Here is a 7,924-nt window from a genome sequence, read left to right on the forward strand (position 1 = left end):
ATAATTCATCTCCCTCCACCTTGCACAAAACTTCAAATTTGCACCATTTCTGAATGAAATCATAAACTTGAGACATCTCTCGGTAAAAATGAAATTCCATTTTAAGACGGGCACATACAGAGCCTTTAAAGGCTTGCAAGACACTGCATTCTTCTAAATTAACACCCAAAATCATTCTCTTCCGAGTAATGTATATCGAGAGTTTTGCTTCAGCGAGCAGGAAATTTGCAATTTGAGATCCGACATTTTCGCAAGATACAGGCATACAGTACACAAAATAATGGAAAGAAAAGCATAAACCAAATCTCTGGAAAATAAAATTCAACAGTTGAAAAAGCAGAACCAGCCTTTGGCATCCAACATAAGCATGGAAAATGTCCTTGGAGTGTCGGCAAAAAGGACATTAATCAGAAAATGCAAGGTTCAGTCTTTTAAAAAAACACGTTTGAAGGTAAGGCGTTGTGTGCAAGCCTCCACTCCATGTCTCCAGCACGTTTAGACACAGGTGACGTATACATGGAGGAGATGATGATACATCATCTGCTTTACTCATCAGAAAGGAGATGATGGAACCCCTGCAGGCAGAAATTATTTCCAGTGGGTGGTCAGTGTGCTATCAGGGTTGGCAGAAATAACAACAATAAGACATTGCACATACAGAGTCGTCTTTGTACAGGTTTGTAAAGGCTTTGTGGAGGGAGCGCTAGAAAAACAAAAGTCAGGGAAGTCAGGATGTGTTGTACTTGTATCTTGATGCACCATGCAATGGAGGCCACGATAAATTAAAACAATTGAAAACTTTAGCAATTGAACATAGAAGATGTCCAATTAAACGAGCTGATTTGACATGGCAGACTTCCAAAATCTGGTTCGGGGTCTGCCATCCAGAATAAGTATGATTAACGAAGTCCCTTACAAGGAAGAAATCAGATTCAATGAAGGATTGGATTATGGATCTGCTTTGGTAGTCATGATGGAACAGGCTATTGTGAAAGACAGGTTCACACATAAGATTACAAAATTTATATCAATCCTTGTTTCGTACTGGAATGACACACTGACTGGCATTCAGGAGACTTTGGTGGAAGGAGGGCAGTAGTGAGGCGTCGATTCGCCGCAAGTCAAGTAGGAAGAGCTCAGGGCTACACCTGAGCTTACCGGCTTGCTGCAGCAAGCACGAAGCCAGGGGCTGCCAAGACAGGACTTCTTTGTACAGAAGTTGATGCAAGGTAGTCAGCCAGAAGGACAGTATTTTGCTGGTAATGTCCACAAGTCCTTGACCGCCTTTTGCTGGTGGGAGACTCAGAAGATCTGCTCGAAGCCGATGCATGCCATTCCAGAAAAATTCCACAAGGATTCGTTGCAAATTAATGATTAGTGATTGGGGGGGGGGGAGGTGTAAGACAGTCATCCTATGCCAGAGTTTTGAAGCGGCCAAGTTGTTAATTATCAGCACTCTCCTTCTATAAGACAGGAGACTGGACAACTTTTTCCAACGATTAATAGTGTGAGATATTTGATCAACCAGTTGATCCCATTTCTTTGAAGAGGTCTCATTCCCAAGGAGCACCCCAAGATGATTTACATCATCATACCTCCACTGCAAGGCTTTAGACAGAGAAGGAGGAATAAATAACCCTGAAGGACCAAGACACAAGGCTTTACTCTTGCTCCAATTAACAGTCGAAGAAGATGCCAGGTTAAATTAATGTAAAGCACTTGTAAGGACAGCAATGTCAGACTGAGTGTTGACAATCACACACACATCATCATCAGCGTATGCAAGCACCTTGACAGGATTAACAAGAGGTGCCACCGAAAAACCAGAAAGCTTTTGACGTAAATGAATCAGCAATGGTTCAATAGCATGGGAATACAGGCATCCACAGAGAGGGCAACCTTGTCCAATACCTCACTGAACTGGAAAAGGTGAACATAAACTGTTATTGATGTTTATTAAACTGAAGTAGTTGTGATACAGTAATTTAATACAAGAAATAAAGAAAGGACCAAACCCAAACCCCTTCAAAACTTCAAATAAATAGGGATGGTCAACATGATCAAAAGCCTTTTGTTGATCGAGAAAGATCAGGCCAGTGTTTAAATTCTGACAATAACAAGGAGAAACTAGAGGGGGAGCACCCGGGAGAGTGAAAAACCTCTGCCGCCAATACTCAAGTGAACCTTATATCTTATTCATTAAATATGTCAACAGTGCTGAAAGTTATAGTTCTTTTCTCCATTTCTTTTGGGGGAGGGGGGGGGTTGGAAATCACTTAAAACATGTAAAAATGCAAAAAAAAAAAATCGAAATTTTGTTGAAAAAAAGTTGCAAAAATTTTTTTTCTCGAACAATTTTTTTTTTGGGGGGGGGGTGGAAATCACTTAAAACATGTAGAAATGCAAAAAAAAAAATTCTTTTTTTTGGGGGGGGGGTAAATTTTTTGGGGGGTTGGAAATCACTTAAAACATGTAGAAATGCAAAATAAAATTTTTCTTTTGTTAGGGGGGGGGTAACAATTTTTTAAGGGGGGTTGGAAATCACTTAAAACATGTAAAAATGCAAAAAAAAAAATTCTCAATTTTTTTTGGGGTGGGGGGGTTGGAAATCACTTAAAATATGTATAAATGCAAAAAAAAAAAAAAAATTCTCTCAATTTTTTTGGGGGGTAACAATTTTTTTTTGGGGGGTTAGAAATCACTTAAAACATGTAGAAATGCAAAAAAAAATTCTCTATTTTTTTGGGGGGGGAAGGGTAAAAAAAAATTTGGGGGGGGGGGGTTGGAAATCACTTAAAACATGTAGAAATGCAAAAAAAAAAAAATTTTTCTCTAACAATTTTTTTTTGGGGGGGGGAGGACCAAGTCCAAAATTTAATGGCATGATCCTTGGACCATACCTAACCCCCCCCCCCCCACCAAGTTTCCTCGAAATCCGTTTCAGGAGTTTTTCCGTAATACTGTTCAAAAACAAACAAACAAACAAATAAACCAATGTCACCCGCAGGGTGACCCGTATCTTGCCAAAAGGTGACCACGTGTGACTTCTTCAAGGTCACACTGAGGTGAACAGAGCTGCTATCCACCAGGAGCGACTCCTTGAGGAATATCTGCCTACGAGAGATTCCGATGAGAATCGTTCTACAGAGTAACCATGAAAAATATGCTTTTGCCTCATAACCTCACCAAATGACGTCATAATGTCTCAAGCTTGACATATCTAGAAAGCACTCATCGAAGTGTTCAATTTGAGGTACAACACGATATGGTTCCTAAAACTTGAAAATTTGACCTTGGGGTCAAATATGTGTTACCTGAGGCGCTAGCCATGAAGGTCAAGGCCAATCGCCACCAAAAATTAATCAGCTGAGCGCCAGACCATGAATTATATTCGCATGAAGTTTGAAGACGATCCGATCAAAATTACTCAAAAAATAAGGGTTTCGTCGACTCCCCTGATTTGCGCCAAAGTGACCTTGACCTTTGACCTTGACCTTCAAAATTTTTGTGCAATGAAAGGGACCTCTATAGGCCTCTGATATGCGAAGTTACAAAAATTTCCGATGATAACTAACTGTGCTCTGCAGAATTTTTTATACGTGATTACAGACAAACAAACAAACAAACAAAAAAACAACATACAAGCTGACTAACTTATGTTGCAAAAACTTCGTTTTGGCACGATAACAAACAAACAAACAAACAGAAAGGGGTGAAAACAGTAACCTCCGTCCATTTTCGAAGATGGCGGAGGTTAATCAAATCACGAACAGAAATAATATTGTTAAATATCGATCTACCGGGAATACAATAAGACTGGTCAGGAGATACAATGTGCCCAATTAAAGACTTTAAGCGATTGGCAAGTAAACTTGGACAGGATTTTATAGTCGACACAAAGTAGAGAGATCGGGCGCCAGTTCTTAACAAGTTGAGGATCTCCTTTTTTCAGAATTAATGAAATGATAGCATGTCTACAGCTTAAGGGAAGTTCACCAGTCTGTATACTTTCGAAAAATACAATCAATAGACACGGTCCCAGCAAATCCCAGAAGGTGCTGTAGAATTAAACTGGAAATCCATCTATAGCAGGTGCTCTATTGGTGGGCAAGCTTTTAACAACACCAGCAAGTTCATCTAATGTTATTTCACCCTTAACAGTCAAGTTCTGGGCTTCAGTAAGTGTCGGCAATGGATCAGTAAATGAATGTGTATGGCCTAGGGAAGTGGGCTCAGAGGAGTAGAGGTGAGAAAAATAAATTTTTAACTATAAGTTTAATATCACTCGGATCAGTCAAAATCCTTCCGTCAGTAGAACGCAAGGACAATATTTGTTCATGATTTTTTGAGGCAGTTTCGAGCTTAAAGAAGAGCTTGCTAGGAGTATTCAGTTGTTGCAAGTGAACCATTCTCATCCGAAGAAGTGCACCTTTTGCACGCTCAGCCAATAACTCATTCAAAAGGGTTTTCTTTTCATACGACATTTGTCGCTGCCCATTATTATTAGAAGAAGACATCTTGTTTTGCAAGTGAAGAATTTGTGTCTTCAGCTGGTCTATATCGACGTCACGATCTCGAGTACTGTTTTTTGAGAAATTTTGACAAAAGACTCTAATTTGAGCTTTAACGTTGTCCCACCACTGACGTAAACAAGAGAAGTCCTGATCCATTGTGATGTCATGTGCCCAAAAGGTCTTAAATGAAGAAACAAAGAACTTGTTTTGTAAGGAGTGCTGTATTGAACTTCCAATATGGACTCACCACCTTAACAAATGGCAATTGAAACCGCATTACAACTACATGGTGATCGGAAAACCCAGATGGGAGAATAGAGGTGTTTAAAACGAGGTTAACAAAATGATCGGAAACATAGAATCTATCAAGTCGAGCTCGAGACGCTAAATTGTTAGAGCAGCGACACCAAGTGTTGCTGCGTCGGATGTTGCAATCTCCAAATGTCAGTCAATTTGAGTCTTGAGATGGAGTGAACAAGATATCTCGTGCCGGCTACATGCGGCTCAGCTCCGTTCCTATCAAGGGAGGGGTTTAGTGTGCAATTAAAATCTCCTCCAAGACATAGGAAGTGGTCAGGAGAAACACTAGCAAGATACGAATCAAGATGGCCAAAGAAGGAAGATCTTTCAGCATTTGTACTTGGTGCATACACATTGACTATTGTAAAAGGGTGTTTACTAATGGAGAAGGTCAGAGAAGCTAAATATCCCTTCACAATTTCTTTAAAGGAAACTAAAGTTAAAGGAAGAGTTTGCCGAAAAAAGATGGCTATCCCAGGAATCGGACTTGAAAGACTACTGAAAAACCAATGTCCTGTAACAAACAGTTCCCACTCGGTTAAAGAATCATCAGTCGAGTGAGTTTCTTGTCGGAGTAAGATATCAACCTTGTTGTGCTCAACTCGCTGTTTAACTTGCACTTTACGAAGAGATGTGCAACCACCATTGATGTTTAGGCTAGCAATGGATAGTTTCATCTATAAGGAGTTGCTGGCAAAGAATAGATCAGCAATGATCTTTAAGTTCATTCCGAGCATAACTCAGAAATTTTCTTAACCGGTGACGTTGAGGATCGGCAACGTTATATGTATCAGGTCGAGAAATCATTATTCGAGCCACTTGAATAAAATCCTCGAGAACTGGAAAATGGTCTTTAATTTTAACCCCCTTTTTCCGAAAACTTTTTTGCAAGAAAGCATGAACGGCATTTGGAGAAACTGAGGAATCAACCTCAGGGTTTTGAGAAAGCATATCGCCGCTTGCGTCACTTAAAGCTGAGACAACAGAGGACTTCCCATCAGACTCGTATCCCATGCTATCTACCGCAAGCCCCTGCTGTTTTTCAGCAGCAATTTGATCAGGTGTCACAGGTGCACCCACCTCTACATTACAATCAATTTGTACATCCGATGTATCAATTTCAACGAAAGCAACTGCACATGGGGGGGGGGGGGTTCATCAACTTCACAAGAGATCTCAGGTTCATTGGGCCCACTGGGAACAACAGTTTCACATGTACTAACAACGAGGGTACAAGGCTGCTTGAGAGATGAGACCGTGGGAATGAGTTCAGGTAATCTTTTGATAGGTGCTGTGACAGCTTGTGCATAGGAAGACCATTTAGGTTCCACTGGACTATTTATTTTATTATGAAATTCACGCTTCTGTGCTTTTCCGGGTAACAACGGTGAAACCAGCATCAGCATCACTTATCTCTGCCGGTTGGGAATGTTGTGAAGGAAGGGATTGCTGTCCTTCAGATGAAGGAAGGGACTCCAGTCCTTCAGGTAGCACGGTGTTATCATTTTTTTGAATTAGTTTCTTGGGGATTACCTGGGCAATCCTGGAAGAGAGAAGAGAGAAATTATATAATGGTGGTTAATTTTATTTTCAAAAGTTCACATATATCTATATATTACTAAAAATATCATCTTGTATATATGTATGGATGTATGTTCCCAAAATACAGCCAAAATGGTACAAGATACCGCAAAAAATTTAGGGCCACCTTACCTACCATTCTCCTGCGGTGTGCAGTATCAAGTTTCGTTCAAATCGGGCAACGAAAAAAATTATTAAAAAATAAATTCCCAATTCAGTCAAGTACTCTTCGGGAGAATTTGATCAATGCAAACAACCTCAGCGGTATAGTTCGCTGGAGCTATCTTTTTTTTTTTCTTGAAATGATTTTTTTCATCAACCGCTGTCACAATGGGAACCCAACGGGTTCACGGGTCGTCTCGTTAATACTAAAGCCTGAGACAGTTCTCTTTCTGCCTTAAATGTTTCAGCAGCAGCACAATAATGGTGAATGGGAAACTTGTGAAAAACCCCTGACACAGCCAAAGGACACTGAATGGAAGGGCACTAAAAACACAATAACAATTTTAATGGAAAGGATAAAAAGAAGCAAAGATGGCAATAAAAGTAGAAATAAAGGAAAAGGTAAGGCACAAGTAATGACAGAAGAGGAAAAAAGGAAAAAGGTGTAAATAAAAATGGAGAACAAGATCTTCATCGAACATTATCAAGAACTACCACACCAGATGAACATAACAGTGTCCATTGTCGTTGGAGTTAAAGTCAATAATCTCAAGAAAAAGGTATTCTTCCCTTCTTCTTCTTCTTCTTCTTACATGAGCAAAGGCACCTGGCATTGCCAAGCAACGCCGAGTCCCTCCTCCCACTTCTTCCCCCGCCTCCTTCCACCACACAACCTCTCTCCTCCCAGCCAACTCCTCCCTCCGGACTCCAACCTCTTCCCTGCAACAGGTGGTTACTCGTGTGTTTATAAGGTGTGAATTTTTTAAATTTTAAAATATATAATGTCAAGGCTCATAGAAGAGCGAACACAGAGAACGCATAACAAAGGGAGCAGGAGACAAGAGGGGCAGGAGAGGGATGGGTCGGGGTACACAAGGTAAACAAGATGGTACGACAGGGACTTTCAGGAAGGAAAGCAGGGAATTTGAAGGAGGTGGGTTTGGGGTGGATTCACGGGGGTGGAAAAGATTGTGGATTGGATGGGGGAAGATAAGAGGTAGTGATGAACAACTGTTTTGAATATCTGGAGGGAAGAATGGGACTGAAGAGAGTGTGGGAGTTTGTTTGAAAGGTAGGGAAAAAAGAGGAATGAAAGAGTGAAGGTGGGCAGTGAGTCTTGATTTTGGTAGTTTAACCAGAAGGGGGTTGCTGGTGGACCTTGAGCTCCCTACAGAAATATGGGGTGGGGGGGGCAAGATCAGAGAGATGGCAGAAGACAGACAGAAAGACCACTGACCTGCCTGCAGTGAGAGAGTGAGAAACCCAAAGACTCAATCTCTGCTGCTTGTCGATCTGATGAATGACAGATGGTACGGCAGAGTGTGGAGACAGCAAAGAGATGAAGAGGATTTTCTAGAGAGGAGAGA

The sequence above is a fragment of the Eptatretus burgeri genome, chromosome 7 (assembly GCF_056783735.1).
Source record: "Eptatretus burgeri isolate ZD-2024b chromosome 7, Ebu_testis_v1, whole genome shotgun sequence".
Lineage (NCBI taxonomy): Eukaryota > Metazoa > Chordata > Myxini > Myxiniformes > Myxinidae > Eptatretus > Eptatretus burgeri.